The 16,967-nt window shown below is 38.6% G+C and overlaps 1 protein-coding gene across 11 annotated transcripts in view; it reads left to right on the top strand.

Moving 5' to 3' along the window:
• The window catches only part of NCOA3 (nuclear receptor coactivator 3), a 166,089-nt gene that overhangs the window by 12,619 nt on the left and 136,503 nt on the right, over positions 1-16,967 (top strand). For 9 of the 11 annotated variants that reach the window (XM_037916010.2, XM_043526683.1, XM_043526684.1 and 6 more), the window contains one exon: positions 3,680-3,753. The exons of the other annotated variants lie outside the window; for them this stretch is intronic. The gene's annotated coding sequence lies outside the window, so the exon portion shown is untranslated. The remainder of the gene's footprint in view (positions 1-3,679; positions 3,754-16,967) is intronic. 11 annotated transcript variants of the gene reach the window in all.

The raw sequence follows: 16,967 nt of genomic DNA, 5'->3' as shown, positions 1-16,967 counted from the left end.
TATAGTGCACTTTGTATAGCAACTATATGCCTACATTCAATATGGTGTTTTTAACAAAATACAAAATCTTAATGAAGCTCGTACTGTATCTGGGAGGCGAGGTCATCAACTTTTATGCAGATTATGAAGTCTGCAAAATAAAGAGATTCTGCTTTGAGTGTTTTTCAGTAACTGGTGTTGGCATGTACATAACTTGGTGATTACTATATTTGCAATCCTCTAATTTTAAAACTTTCTACTTTAATCAGAATCAGTTTTTAAAATCTATAATTGCAGATGTATAACTTTGAGCAGGCTAAAATTAGTCTTGTTTAAAATAGGTAACATTTTTAAAACAGAATCATTCTTTTTAAAGCAAAAAAAGTCAAAGTATAAAGGGAGGAAACATAACCTAAAAATCTTGTTTAGATGCTAGGAACATTACATGGCACCATGCACTGATATACTGCTTTCTTCATTAGTAAACCAATGACATACAGCTATTTATGTTCAAGCTTGTTTAAAAGCCTTGGTTTGTAATTAAAACTTCTCATCTGAAACAGCTTTCTTAAGAACATAATTAAGGATTTTTTTAAATTTGGTCTAATATAAATATCATTTGTTGGCCTGGATCTTATTGATAAAATATGGCTCTAAATCAAGGAAATGAAGTCCAAAACAGCACTTTACAAAGTTACCCTCTTCTGTTTAATAAATATAAAGAATATGTCCTTATTAAGGGAAAGAAGGACATTCAAGGCTGAACTAGTAGACTTATATTGTATTGAGCAGTTTGCTTTATTCGATCTAGTTTTGTGTACACAGCTGTACTAACTTGGTGAGCTTCCAAGGGTTCTATATCATTTTGAAAGTCCCTTCAAAATATACATATCTGGACTTCAAATGAATTTACTGTCTCCCTCCCCAATGTGGCATGTGTTGTTTCAAAATGGCTATGTAACACTTCTCTCATTCTGGTTCAGTTCTCTGGGTTTTTATTGCTATTGGCGATGCTTTTATCCCAAAAAAACTTGTTTAAATTATGGGTTCTGTCAAGTCAAACTCTAGAGTTGGTTGGGCTTTAGTTTTGAGAATTTTTTATAGATCTCTGAAGCAGTGGAAATTTCCAAGATTCACAAAGAATAGATTTGAGGTCCTGGTCTCCTAATACCTCATAGAAAGAGAGATAGGAAAAGGAACCACAGACATTCTGGATGTCAGCCTGTGAAATTTTCCACTAGTTCCTTTAACATGCAGGCATGCTTATGCTATTGGTATTTCGGTCAGCAGTTCCACTGAGTAGAAATTCAAGCTTCTCAGTCAGTGATGAAATGATTGGCCAGAGCTTTACAGAGTGCAAGGCATAAATACATTTACACTTCCTAGTTAACACTAAGTTCCTATGTAACAATGCTTGTAATTAATAGGTGAAATAAATTATAATCACACAAAATCAAAGTAGTATTGGATCTGTGCAGAGTGTAAATGCCCATCTTTGGGGTTACCCCTTTTTTCTTTTCCTTTTGACATCCAGATTTTCAATCTAGGCTATAATATCCTTCATGTTCTAAATTGCATAGCTGGAAATTTGATTGGCAATTCTGTAATATGTTCAAGGAAGGAAAAGATAAGCTACTGAGCAAAAGTAGTTTGGCTTAACTCGTGGGTTAATCTGACCCAGAACAAATCTGCTGCTCAACATTGTGTCAGAAAAGAAGGAATTTCCATACTGAATAGACCTAAGGCCTGGTCTACACTGGGGGTGGGGATCGATCTAAGATATGCAACTTCAGCTACGAGAATAGCATAGCTGAAGTCGACATATATCTTAGATTGACTTAGAATCACTTACTTTGCGTCCTCGCAGCGCAGGATCGACGGCCACTGCTCACCCGTCAACTCCGCTTCCGCCTCTTGCAGTGGTAGAGTTCCAGAGTCGACGGCAGAGCGATCGGGGATAGATTTATCGTGTCTACACTAGACGAGATAATCAATCCCCAATAGATCGATCACTATCCGGCGGATAGTGTAGACGTGGCCTAAGGTCCATCAGAAGCACGAGAGGCTTTTGAGGATGCCATATTAGGCCTCATCCAGATCTCTAATAATACTGTTTTAAACACTAGTGGAAGAGAATAAATTTTATGTAATTTTGTCATTAATGATAACTCTGGATGTTGATATTCCCACTAAATGTCCAGTTTCTTTTTCAATATTAAGTTTTTAGCCTAAATGAGTTCCACAGATTAATTACACATTGTATGGAAAATATTTTCTTACCTGATGAATTTCACACCTTTTTTAATTTCACTGAATGTCCCTTTGCCTCTTTTATGAGACAAGGAGAACAGAAGTTCCTAGTCTACCCTCTCATCTTAAATTCTACAATATCCTTTCTGAAACAGGGTGAGCAGTACTGCCCACAGTTTTCCAGATCAGGCCACGACATTAACTTTATATAACAGCATTTTCATATTCTCTGTATTCACTAGCCCATTCCTTGTATAACTGAACAGCTTTTTTCCTTTATTTGACCACAACTGTGCATTGAGCAGAGGTTGCTATTGAGCTGTCTGCAAGAAGGACAAGAGGTTTTTATTTTCCTTTTGTGCAGCCACAATATAAGAAATTAAAAATCTTTATTCTGCAATTGATCTGCCTCAGCACAAGATTTCCTCCACTGACTCTCGTCTACCATCTTGTTCAACTTGTCGCAGGTTATTTACATGTGAAGGTGCCTTATGAGAACAAAAGCCAGAGAAGAGGATGCTTAGGGGCCACCTAGTGCATAAACATCTTGTAATCCACCAAGTCAAGAATAGTCAATCTGTCAAAACAAAACTCGTGTTCTAGAAGGCTCTGACAATCTGCTTGCATTAGCCTCAAAGAACAAGCTCTCAAAACCCCAACCTCAAAATGCAGGAGGTAATGGTCAGTCCATGACACAGGTCTAGAAGTTATAAGTCTGCTAGATCCAATATATGGCCAGCTGTATAAGGTGAGACTGTAACTGCCTGGGAGGGCCAGTGTTGGCCAGAAAACATTGAGCTCACTCAGCACTAAAAGTCAGATATAAACTGCATAAGTGTAGATTAGTGGCGAGAGCAAATGTTCTACAGTTGATAAATACAATCAAAGTCTGACCATATCTAGAACAGACTTGTACTCCAAAAGTAGAGTGGCTTCATCTGCTTTTGGAGCACGGCTCATTGAGGTGTGTATAACACCTAGGTTTCTTTCCTGTTTTATCATGTGAAACTGCTTTTAGAGCTCTCTATCTTGTGGTATTTAATATTATTCTTCAATTTTTCTTTAAATAATGTAGTAATCCTAAAATGCTAAACTATATATCAAAGTTAAGGTATATAAGAGTTACTGAAAAATAACTCCACTCATTTGAATGAAGATTCCTATCTGAATTTCACTTCAATTCTATATCTATTTACTAGAATACTGCAGAACATTTAAGAAATCAGACCATTTGAAATGTATTGAAAACTGAATTTCTTCACAGTGGTTCTGCATAAAATACTTTTTTTAGTAAATTTCACTTTTGTGTTGCTTAGAAATGAATTCCTAATAGCCCCATTTTAAAAATATACTCTGGAGCTGAGTAAGCCTTTGCTGTGCTGGTCTGTCCTCAAAATAAAACTTCTGGCTGGCTTGGAATACTAAAGGTTGTCTTTCTGGTTTGTTTCAGCACTCATGAAAAGTATTTTGAGAAGACAAGTTAGAAAGCTACCACTACACTATTTCTGAACACCAAAAAAGCAGGTAAAGTTCTGTGTCTGAAACACTAATTCCAGTACGTGTATGTCTGTGTAATTGTATTACTAGTAGCTTTAAAAGTTTTGTAAGTGAGCAAGCAGATATTCTTAATGCTCTTTTTGAAGAGGGAATCTAACAGAGCAATGGAAACTTACATGATGCCTTGTAAAATATGAGAAAGTGGGCCAGTGAGGAGTGACTTTTACTTTTGCCCAAGTGACTTTAACTTTATTCAATCTTAATGAGACCTTATAGAGCAGTCTCACCAAGCTTCAGTGAAAAGGGTTTGTCCACACCCACCCCAAGCTGTCAACAGCCTCTCCACCTCCCACTTTCTTAATGTTCTTTTCATGTTCTATTCCAGAGCATCCTAACACTTCCTGAGTTTACGAGGCCCATCATATTCCCAAGGTGACAGTCCCATGTAGAGTAATTGTGTGAAGTGACCACCAGGCTTCGTATAAGTGTCTAGTCTTTGTTGATAGCATTTCACTGAGTAAAAGATGATAAAGGCATAATGTGTTCTCTCATACATCCTTCTTTTAGCACTTGACTAAATATAAAGTGCATTAGTTTTAACAACTTTTAAATTTAAAAATAAACTGGTGTAAACCCATCTTTAGATGCTTATTTGTGTTCAGCTTAAAACTGTTCCTAATTGACTTAAGCCAAATTGAAACAATCCTGTCTTTAAACTGAGAATAGTCCACGTGACCTTCTTCACTAGTTCAACTAAATTGGTTTTGAAATCAGCCCTTATGTCAACTATGCAGCTTTCACATAGAGAAGTCCTTACCCTAACAAAGCAACTTTTGACTGGCAAGATAATTGTAGAAGCTTTCAGAATTTCCCATTACCCAAATAAATGGTCATGAACATAATATTGTAACATGCACATGTTGAACTGAAACTTTATATGAAGCCACTGTTTCCAAGGACTTCTTGTTCCCCTTAAATATTTAAACCTGTGCTAATTTTGGGAATTATTTTATTCATTACTTTTTTACCTATCTGAAGGCCAAATGCTTAACATTTTGGGTTGGAGGGGCTGTTGGATTAGTTGAGGTCACAGTGTAACTGGCTTCTTTAAGAGGGAACTTGGTCTAGTGCACCTATGGCTGATTAGTTGCCTCCTAAGTGGGCTTAGAAGAAGGCACATGAATCCTACAGTGGAGGAGGCTGGGTGAGCCAGCCAGCAAGGAAGGGATTGGGTGAGAGCTGCCTGCGATAGACAGGGAAGCTGCAGAGAGTGGGAACATCTGCAGGACCTCATTGCAAATAGTGAGGCATTGCTAGGAGATTGAGGGGGCAGGTTAGCTTACTGATCATCCTGAGCAACTGCTGAAGGCTGGAAAAACCAGAGAGCCTGTGCTGGCAGGCTGGACTGTTTGGATAGAAGTAGAGACTGTTTACTCAGATGGCTGGCCTGGAGAACAGTCCTAGAACAAGCACAGAAAGGAACTGAGAACCAAATGCTGGTGGACTCATGGGTGGGTGTTCTGGAAGATCCCTTTGGAGAGGGATATGGCAAATTGCTGTCTTAATGTTTACTGCAGAAATGGAAAATTGGGTTTGATCATTACGGTTTTTTAGATTACTGCACGCCTGCATGAATAAGTCATGCCCATAGGTGGGTCTTTGACTTGAGAGATTGTGTTCTTGGCTAGACCAAGGGAAAGCTGAAGTAGGGCACACATGTTCTGCAGGGGGCACCCAGTTGGGGCAACCTTATTATAGGGTGTTCTCTGGGTCAATTGTTCTGCTGTACCAGTGGAGCCTATAGCTTATCTGCCAACACATATTGAAACTACAAACTGCTTTGCCTTCACTAGGATTTTACCATCTTAGTTGCTATGATAGGTAATGTATGGTAAGAAAACACCTCTCTTCCTAGTGAAGACAAGACCCAACAGGTGTGTCTTCACTAGATTTAGCTAATATGCTTCTATATGTTGGTCCAGACCTCCACAAGTTTGTTCCTAGGATAAGCCAAATATGTGCAGTGTCCAGACTTTTTGTCCTAAGAGTTATACAGTGTAAACACTTGTGGTTCAGACTTGCATGTACAAACCATGTTTGACAGTTGCTAAGTTCTACTGTAGAAAAGTTCTCAGTGGTTTGTTCATTGAGCTTTTATTCTGAAAAAATCATTTAATTTGTGAGGTCTAAACTAGCTATCCAATGTCACAAAGCAGGATGGATGTATGAGAAGAGCACAGGTACAATATTAACAGCTCTTTCAATTTTTACAACAGCACTAATTTTGTGTTCTAGTACTTAAAATTGCAGTATTTGCCTAGATTAACCATATTAGTTTGCCAAATCCTATTTTAGGAGACAGCATTTTTTGTCCCTCAAGAATTGTTTTGCATAGCTTGCTTTTTGCAGTGTAAATATTAGTTTAAAACACTTCTAACAAGTTAATTGTGGATTTTGGGACAGTATTTTCCTCACAGATTAACTTCTAATTATATTTGGAAGTCCCACTTTTCTTTTCCACAAGCAAGCTATGTACATGATTCTGTAAGTAGTTTTTGGCTTTGAGGAAAAAATTCTTCCTTCCAAAATGAATTTTCAGTAGGCTTCTGATAGCAAATGTTGTGCTGTTGAATACCAGTCCTTCTTTTTTTTTTTAAAAGTAATGAAGTGAATTCCCAGAAAATAACTTACTAGCAAGACTTGAAATAATATTGGTCTGAACAGAGAGCAAACTGTAGTGAATGGCATCTATTTTCTTCAAGTTTTGAGGATGACCTGGCACTTACGGGTAGCTTAATTATGCTAGATCTCTTTTATTTAAATGTGAGTACTAGTTTACTTTTCTCTGTACTTGTCCAGGAGTGTCTGCTTATCAGTGAATGAGCTCAGCTGTGGGATTATGGTGGGTGTCTCATTTGTGGTGGTATAACTTTAAGAGAAATAGTAAGCTTTCAGCTGAGCAGACTTTGTTCCTTTCAGTGGTACTGGTACTTCAGAGAACTCCAAGTTATTTTAAAGTTAAACCCTCAGATGAACAGATGACTGTCCTTGCTTCTAAAAAGTAAAGTGCAGAGAAAGTTGCAAGGAATAGTCACTCCAGCCTTCATGCAGATATCTTCAGTCAAAGGCAATCACCTGAATGTTCAGTGCAGCTGAGCTGACATGTATTACACAATTTCCGACATTAAAAGAAGGTTGTTTGCGAAGTCAGCACTCAAGTTAGTAAATACCAGAATTAAGGTTGCCTGTAGAAAGCAGGTGTCATTTTGAGTCCAACAGAGCTATGAACAACAATGCAGGCACTACAGCTTTCTGTTGAAGTCCTCTTGCTTGTATCACTCAGGTAACTCTTTCTCAAGATCTATTTTATAAGATTAGGGAATAAAATGGGTAGAATTCAGATGCAAAAACCACTAACTACATTGGGTATCTGAAGATTCCCATGTTTGACAGGAATCATGACAGTAGTGGTGTTTCATATTGAGGTATATGCTTCAATCTAACTTTAAAGAATGGGTTGCAACTCTACTGTCAAATCATATTGAGGCTTTTCTTACCCTGGAAGGAATTTTGGAGTTCTACATTGTATTCGACCTCCTTCAACCCCCTAGTGTTCTCTTGCTACACAATCATCAGTTTTAAATCCCAGGTTTCGGCTACTGTCCTAGCTACAGAATGGATAGGACTCATGTTAAATCAAGTCAATGCAAGTTAATCAGCTGAGCTTGCTATGGAGCAACATGAGGATACATACTTTCCCTCTTAGGTAGAGGGAAGGAGATGGAGTTACTTCCAACACACCCAGGCCCACCAGTCTCTGGTTCAAGAGGTTGGGACTGAGACTCACTGGGATTACGACATGGCAATGTGAATTACTAATGCCTATAATGGCCTTGAAATTTTTCAACTTCTACAGCATGCTTTAGAAATCGTAAGAATGAGACACAACTCCTTATGGCTTCACTAAAGTATTAGCATTTAAAAATCTCTCAGTGGATGGACTAGCAAACTTTACTTTTCTTAGTAACCAAGTTTTGGCTGTGACAGAGTAAATATGTTTTTGGCAACTAACACAATTAAACCTGTCTATGCATGAGATTACTGTAGGATGAAAACAGGTGGGTAATTCTGTTAATTCATATAAATGAGAATTACTGAAATTGAATTGATTCCAGAAACATTACGTTAGTGCTGCTGCTAAAATTAGGGTTTTTAATCACTATTTTCATGCTGTTTAGATAAAACTGACTGATGAATGTAATAGTCTTTCTTGTTTCAGATTGGAGAAAGATAGGGAGGTCTTTCTGCAAGTGCTGTTTTAAAACAAAAAAAAGAAACCAAAACACACTTTACGAAACTTATTAAATGAGCATATGATTTTTAAACAGACAAAATGAAACCGATTCTTTCCATTAGTCTTGCTTAGGAATTCAGTTCTGCTCTAGAAAGAGACTAGGTAACCAGGGTACAACCTAACTCAACAGATATCCAGTGTACTCCCATTTATCCAAATAGCATGGCAAGGCATGGATTTTAGTTGGATAATGAAGAGGGAGTTGAATAAGGAGCATGGGAAACAAAAGTAAGATGTCAGACTATCACAGTATTTTATTGTAAAATCTACTTTTATTGAAAAGTAGACAAACATGAACTTTACTAGAGAATGCTAGCTTGCACAAAGCAGTCACAGTAATCAGCTACAATATGGCAAAGAAGCTGGTTATAGCAGCTTTCTTTTTTTGTGCTATTTAATTTTCTGCTGCCTGCATGCGTAACTTTCGGAGAAGCAAGGTGTGCCTGTAGTCAGTGTTCTCCTGACACTCTCCATCCCAAGTAAAAACCTGTTAAACGCAGCAACTGGTTCAGAGGCTGTCAGTACCTGATCCGAAGATGCTGCTACCTTTGTCAGCTCCTCCTTATCCTCTTCAGCTGTGTCCATGAATTCTGTTGATCTTGAATATTCACATCTTGAGTATCACAGCCCTCCTATTCCTGGACATCCTCTGTTTCACAACTTGTCTGCTCAGCAATTGCATGAAGGGCATCTTGAATCCTCAGTTTCGTGGGATACTCTAACCAGCTCTGCTTTGGGTTCATGTAAGACCTTTTTTCTCCCCCAACACTGGCAGTTTTTTCCTGCTGAAGCCTGGATCACAATCCACCTAATAGATAGCAGTCACCTTTTATTGTTAGCATCTTAATTTAATCTGTGAGGGTCAGTAGCATGTGTGCAGTGAGGACATTAGCCAACAGATTAGCCCTGTACAAATATTTAAGGATTGCGAATGTTCCTTGATCCCTAGTTTGGAGTTTTGATGTGTAAGTAGGCAAAAATAAACACTAGACATGATCAGCTTTAGTGAGCTGATCAGAATCATTGTCTATAAAAAGAATATTATGCTGTGGGAGGTCTAAAGACCACAAACCCATTTGGACAGCTAGCATAAAGTTGGAGTGGAACCAATATTTTAGAAATGGTGGCATTCACTTTGTGCAGTGTGGGACACAGGAAATATCTGCATCTGAAGCATCAGACACCTGGACTTGCTGATCACAAACCACTTTAGACCATGTATTGCTGTGTCATTTGTACAACAACATATTAAGTCTGTTCTTTTTTCAAACCAGGGATGAACTTCTCAGACGAACATGCAAGTGTGTTCTGGAAGCATTTTCCAGAATGTCTGCTTTGACCTCCATTATAGGTCTAGTCAGCTTCAGACCCTCTTTAACTGCATCCGTTGACGTACCTTTTTTCTAAATGGGGCAATGTTTGCTGTGCAGGAAGACAACAGTTAATCAGCAACAGACAGCTGACTTGTATCATGCTGCTTCTTGAAATGACTTAGCCATTCCTCACTGCCACCAAAAGCAGCATCCACATTAATATTTTGATGGAAATAGCTTTTTGCTTTAATGTAGTATCTAACGGAGCACCTGTTTGTGGACCTATTTTGAATAAACCAAGTGCCTCGTCTTTGCCCCTCATGTTCTTGTAGTGATCGAAACCATCCGGGCAATCCATAGTAGAGGGCATACGCTCAACTTCTTGTGCACTGTGAATATTGCATACTGTAGCATTGCTGATGCAGAACTGATGGGCCATATCTACAATCCACTCCCTGTTGTCAAGGCACTTTAATATTCTTGGCTTCTGTTCATTATTGAGCATGGGGTGTTTGTGTTTTGTCAACTTTAAGGCACATCTCTGAATCCATGAATTTAACTGCTTGATTTTTATGCTGTTCCTAAGTAGCCGCTAATCAGCAATTACTGAGTAGGCATTTTTTAAAAAATGCCGCTAATGTGCTAATTGGAACATAATGTGCTATGTCTCATGGTGGGAGACAAGGAAGGGATTCAGATAATGAGTTCGGATAATAGGGATTTGGATAAACGGGAGTATCCTGTATCTGAGGATGTTGGTAACGGTCTTACTATTTTTATCCTTTTGCAGGGCTCACAAAAGCTAGGAGGAGTTTCTTCTGTGTTTGTGCCTGAACAGACTTGTTTAGTTCCAAGTAGAATTTTGACAGTTACGCTTGTGAAACTCCACTCAGGACAATAGGATTGCACAGGTATAACACTATCTTCTGGCCTGTAGAATTTCTTACTAAGAATAAGTGATGCAGCACAAATTGATGCCCAAGTCCCACAGGGAGTTCGTAGGGTTGATGGTTAGAAAAACAGTTAAAATGAGCAGAATTGATCTGGAGTCAGACAAACATGGAACCTCACAATGCCACTTCAGCAGACTCATTCTTCAGAGTAGATCCTTCAGTGTTTTTTTAAACTGAAATACTTATACTCAATCTCATGTTGTGTTAAATCATATTACCCTAACACAATGTAAATAGGCTTTTTACTATTTCACAAAAATATACTAGTTTCCATACCACAATACAAGATTCTATATCTTCTTTCTTCTATGAAAGATTAACATGTGATCCTCTAGTGCAGGGGTGGGCAAACTTTTTTTTTGGTCTGAGGGCCACATCGGGTTTCGGAAATTGTATAGAGGGCCGGTTAGGGGAGGCTGTGCCCCTGCCCCTATCCACCTCCCCCTTGCTTCTCATCCCCTGACCGCCCCATCCAACCCCCGCTCCTTCCTGACTGTCCCCCCACCTTTGACCACCACCCCGAACTCCCCTGCCCTCTATCCAACCCCTCTGCCTCCTTACCACCACACAGCACAGAGCACCAGTGGCTGGCAGCACTACAGCCATACCGCCCAGAGTGTTGCACCGGTGTAGTGTAGTAAATTGCTCTCTGTAACTGCTACCAGTAGCACATTCCTGTGCAGAGCAGTTTAATACACTACACCGGCAACATGGTGCACTGAGACTGGGGGAGGAGTAACAGTGGGGGAGGGCCTGGGGGCTAGCCTCCCTGGCCAGGAGCTCAGGGGCCAAGCAGGATGGTCCCACGGGCCATAGTTTACCTACCTCTGCTCTAGTGGTTGAGATTTCATCTAGAAAGGTCTCAGGACTAAACCATATGCGGGGGAAAAGGTGGTAACTTCACTATATGGCAGAAGAGGAAAAGTGGTTTTAGACTCTAATATTCAAAACAAGTTGGTCATGCTGGCTTTATTTAAGGGGCTGAGGAATAGGTGGGGAGATGGTTTCCCTTTTCAAAGGCCTTTAATTAGTCCAGCTTCTGTCTAAGGATACTCCGGGTGCATTGACTAAAGCAATTCATTCAGAAGTGGTGATATGCTACCTCTGGAATGTTTTTGGCACATGATGACCCTGGGAAGTAAGGCATCTGCTTGGGACATAATTCCATTCCTTGTGTTGCACTTCAGAATAATCTGACTTTGGTCATTTGGCCACCCACTTCGCACTATCTTGATGGAAGTAGTTACTTCCAAGAGCATTCATTTCCATTCTCCGTGGGTGGAACAAAGTGATTAAAACATTTATAAGTAATGGCTATCTTAAAATATTACCTACTGTATATTAATGCATTAGTAGAGCTACTGTATACCTGTTTGTTGTATCAGTAACATGATGCACCAACTTGGTGCTTTCCCTGAGGATGAACCACTTTTGTGGTGTGTTGCTATGGCAACTGCCTTCCGCGGCTGCTTCAAGGTCACTCATCAGTCATAGCTTAGTGTGGATTTTGTTAAACAAAAGATCAATGCCCAACAGATAATACAGTTAATGATCATTTTGCTGCTTTATGCAAACTGTTCGTTAGACTAGATACATGAAGAGAACTATGGATTAAAAGTAATTATATTTAGGTATCACTTAATTTAGCAACAGTGCAACTTGAAATGATGCATAATTTTCTTAGACTAATCTCACTACTCATGCCAGATGTGCACACTAATACAAAGTTCTCAAATTTAGAGAACTATAGGAAAAATAGAAGTCTTTTTTTATAATTAAATCGGAGGTAACCAGTATCAGGCATAAGCAAACAGATTCCTTTACTCAACATAAACTAAGTACTTACTGTTTTCCTTCTAATACTTTCAAATAGTTTCCAAGTCACCAAATCACTAATTTTAGTAAACTTTTTTGACCAATAAAATAGTGATAAAAATATGAATAAAGTAGATAGAAGCATGGGCTAACTTGTAAATAGCTGTGAGTAGTCAGTATTCTAGAAAGGAGAACGGCAACCGATACATATAGTGTAATATGTGGAGAAAGGCATTTAGTGTTCCTTAAATATGCAGATATTGAGGGCTTGAGTATTTAATCAGACTCTCTGCCAAACTTACTCAGAATATACTTTTAAAAAGGAATATCAGACTTTGGAATTTTTTCAGTGGAAGAGATTGACTATTCATCTTAAAATAACTGTCACAATTTAATGTCTATTCTACAGGTAGGAGTAAACTGGTCACCTAAAGTTTGTGTCATACATATGACCTAGTAAGCCATGTTGTACAGTTCAAATCTCAGAAAAATACAAGACTGTAAAGATTTAAGTACTCACAAAAAGAAAAGGAGTGCTTGTGGCACCTTAGACTAACATATTTATTTGAGCATAAGCTTTTGTGAGCTACAGCTCACTTCATTGGATGCATTCAGTGGACTTCGATACATGCCCTTTTTCTGTCTCCCTCATGAATCCTGATGGGAATTCCATGGAGACTTTTTTTCCCTTAGAAATAAGTTAAATAGTGATATCCTGTAACATCTGACCTACTAGAATTGTTCATCTGTCTCATTTGTTCCCCAGATGCATGTTGAATACTCTGGGTAGATGTTGAAAATAAGTGGGGGGTGGGGGTGTGTGTGTGTCTAGCCTCACATGCTCAAGCAGTAGCCATATCCTAGAACTCTTCCTTTACTTCCCTCCCTCCCCCAACTTGTAAGATCTCTTTTCTGTCCAGGCATCCAAACTTTCACCCTGGCCCTCATCTTCTGTCTAGATTGCTTAATTGCCCCCAACAATTCCATACTAAGCACAGCTGCTAAAATCTGTCTTGCCCATTTTTCTGATCATATCAACCCCATTTAACTCCTTCCTCTTACTATATCGAGGCCTTTTGTCTTCAGCAGCAAACCCTTTCATGATTGTCCATCCCTAGGTGTCTGCTCTTATTGTCATTCCAGCCTCCACCATTTCTCCAGTACTACCATATCTGTCATGGTCATACTTCTGTGCCATTTTCTATGTTGCTCCTACTCCTAGAACTAACTACCTGCCCTAGTTAATCTGAATAACTGCTATTCTCTGCTTCATACCTCATCACAAGACCATGTCTGTGTCAATTTTGTAAGAAATCAGCCAGTTAGCAATGGCTTGAATGGGAGATGGAATTTGACACTTGGTCTAGATGATTTCTAAAAATTGCAAATGTAGGTAAACACATGGCGGGAGCAGGCAGAGAGGAATAGTTAAATCCATCTGTGATTGTTTTAGGGTTCATCTGTACTTTGTGGCGAGAGAAGGCCACAGCAGCAAGTCTCAGCCTGAGTCAACTGATTCAATATAGCAATGTAGATGTTCCCACTTGGGTTGGAGTCTTGCTGGTTTTTTGTTTAGATGTGCCCAGTGATTGTAAGGCCTTCCAGGTAGGCAGTGTGTGTACACTGCCTAGTGCAGTGGGGCCTTCATCTTCCTTGGAGCCTCTGAATGCTTTGGCACTAACAATAGGTAATGGCTTCACCTTACAAAACTTCCCCTATAAATGCCCCACTGCCCAAATTCCTGAGGCAGTGAGGACGGTGATAAAAGAAGCAGCAGAAGAAGACTGCATCTCAAGCTGCTTGTAAACCATTAAACTTCTGTAATTAGCAGCTCTCAAAACTTGCTTTCAGACTTGACAGCACATTTCTCATTTCTGGGATGATGGAGGTAAGTGAAGCAGCAGCATGTTCTCAGTAACAACAACCATTTATTCTATTTTTAGGGCTAGTAATTGTGGCAGGTAACCAAACACTTCTATACCTGTCCTTACAGCATAGAAGACTAAGGGCTAGTTTACACTAGAAGTGCCGCAGCTGGTGAAAGCACTTTATGCTGACGGAGAGAGCTTTCTCATCCACATAATAAAACCACCTCTGCAAGAGGCAGCAGCTATGTCGGTGGGAGAAGCTCTCCTGCCAGTATAGCACAGTCCACACTGATGTTTAGGTTGGTGTAACTTACATCGATTGGGGGAGGGAGGGGCAATTATTCACACTCCTGAGGGACATAAGTTATACTGACATAAGTGCTAGTGTGCACAAGCAGTAAGTAATAAGTATATATAGCTGAACATTTACAAAATGTACTCGCCAACCCTGTGCTAGGACTACTGAATGAAACTCGTTTACTTTTTCATCAGAAATCACTGTTGCTAGGCAGATAGTCTACAGACTTGCAAAATTCTGTCTAGTCACTTGGTATTGTACTTACTATGCCATATTTTTCTAAGACTCTTCACTTAAACTTTATTACATTCTCCTTTCACTACAAGGGGCAGTTTTGTATTATAATTCTTGAAGATCACCAGCTTTATACACATCCTGATTCTGTGAAATTTAAAAAAAAATTGGCACAAATATGGAATATTCAGCCCATTTAGCATGGTGGTGGATTTCCATGTCATTGACTGCATGGAATATATAAAATGTATGCTGCTTTCTGTCTGAGAACAAACTCACTTCCACCATTCTCCCCCTCCTTTAGTAAATATTCACATCAGCATTATGTTATAATGTTGCAAGTAATAAAATATTAACTATTTTCTGATAGCTACCATATTCCCCCTTTAGACAAAACAATAAAAATGGCTGAGACACTGTCAAAAACTAATCTTTTTCCCCAGAAAGGGTTTACAGTTCTTTTGATCAGTCAAATCTGGGTGGATATAGCATATTTAAATACTTAAATTATTCTAAACTAGTTGCTGAACAGTAGATCCTAATTCTTAAGCATCACTATCTCTTGCTTACCCAAATTTACTTTCTCTTCACCTATTCTTGAGTATTCTTTATTGATTTGTCTGATTCTTGTTCTGTTCCTGAATTCTTTCTAGCCTTTCTGCTGCTGTCTCTCTAGTTTTGTCAAATTTAGGTGTGTTTCAAGTGTGTATTTCGTATGCTGGGTAAACCAGGCAGAGAGAGGGAGCAGATGTTCTAGCAGTTCTTATTGTCTGTGGAGACTGTGCAAGGAGAACAGCCAAGGAAAGGTAATAGAGGAGAAATGTCAAATAGTATAATTCATTCTTTCCGCAGTGTTGCATCAAGAACCCAAGTTGATATTTTTTCCAGAAAACCTACTATATCAGCTAATAAGTGTCTCTTGTCAATGTGATTCCATATGAGAAATGGGAAGGAAACTGATGGTTTAAAGCAGCTTTGTATCTTTCTTCTGAACACCACTGCAGTATATGAGCAAGATGTTTTGTGTGAAATTTCAGTATACACAATAGTTTCTCTAGCTACAGAATATCAACAATACAGTTGTATATGTGAAACTTGTGTAAACAGACAGTGCTGCTCTTATATTCTAGTTCAGAGGATTAAATCTTGAAACTTACTAGTCAGAGGAAGACCTGTAAAACTTGAACAGTGCACAAGAGATTCAGAGGCAACTAAAGGAGGAGAATTCTCAACAATGGCAAACTGAATGAAGAGTTTTGTGAAGGGTTGAGATTTATTTTTCTGGAAGTTTCTTAATTTAGAATGAAATGGCTAGGAGACTCTTAAAGAAAAAAAACTCAACAACAAAAACAACCCTAACTTGCAAACATTAGCGTTGCAAAAATCTAGTTAGCCTTACTTTTTACTAAATGTTTATTTAAAAAAAAAAATTGACTTGGATAAAAATTGCACCTTGTTAACATGGTCATTGTGGCATATTCCCTATAGTGTTTGCTTACTCATTCTATGCTAATATCAGCAGAGAGCTATATTCCAATTCATGCACTGGTAACTGACAGTTTTATTGCTGCAGTTCCTCATTTCAGAATATCTTTCTGCGGGTGTGAGGTACAAAGCAGAAGTTAGTAAGAAGTTTGTTTAAAGATGGCTTTTTTTCCCTCTAACCAATCAAACTTGCTGTAGAGCTATGTTAAAGCAGAATCAGTGACATAAGTTTTCTGGTGTATAAAGACCTGAAATGGTTGGCAGTTTTTCCTGTTCTAGAAATACATGTTTAGACATTGGTGACTGGGAATGATTGAATAGAACTATTCAAATAAGTCTCTTTTGCAAAATTGTTTATTAGGGCTGTCAAACAATTAAAAAAATTAATTGAGCAATTAATCACACTGTTAATAATAGAATACTATTAGTATTTTTGGATTTTTTCTACATTTTCAAATATTGATTTCAATTACAACACAGTGTACAGTGCTCACTTTGGTTTTTTATTACAAATATTTGCACAGTAAATGATAAATAGTATTCAGTTCACCTCATACAAGTACTGTAGTGCAATCACTTTATCATGAAAGTTGAACTTACAAATGTAGTTTTTTTTGTTATGTAACTGCACTCAAACAAAACAATGTAAAACTTTAGAGCCTACATGTCCACTCAGTCCTACTTCAGCCAATTGCTCAGACAAGTTTGTTTACATTTACGGGAGATACTGTTGTCTGCTTATTTACAATGTCACTTGAAAGTGAGAACAGGTGTTCACGTGGCACTTTTGTAGCCAGTGATGCAAGGTATTTGTGCCAGATACACTAAACATTCATATACTCCTTCATGCTTCGGCCACCATTCCAGAGGACATGCTTCCACGCTGTTGGTGCGCATTAATTAAATTTGTGACTGAACTCC

This window comes from Chelonia mydas, chromosome 13, assembly GCF_015237465.2.
Source record: "Chelonia mydas isolate rCheMyd1 chromosome 13, rCheMyd1.pri.v2, whole genome shotgun sequence".
Classification (NCBI taxonomy): Eukaryota; Metazoa; Chordata; order Testudines; family Cheloniidae; genus Chelonia; species Chelonia mydas.
Note: the sequence above shows the minus strand (reverse complement) of the source record. Positions and strands in the feature narration are given on the sequence as shown.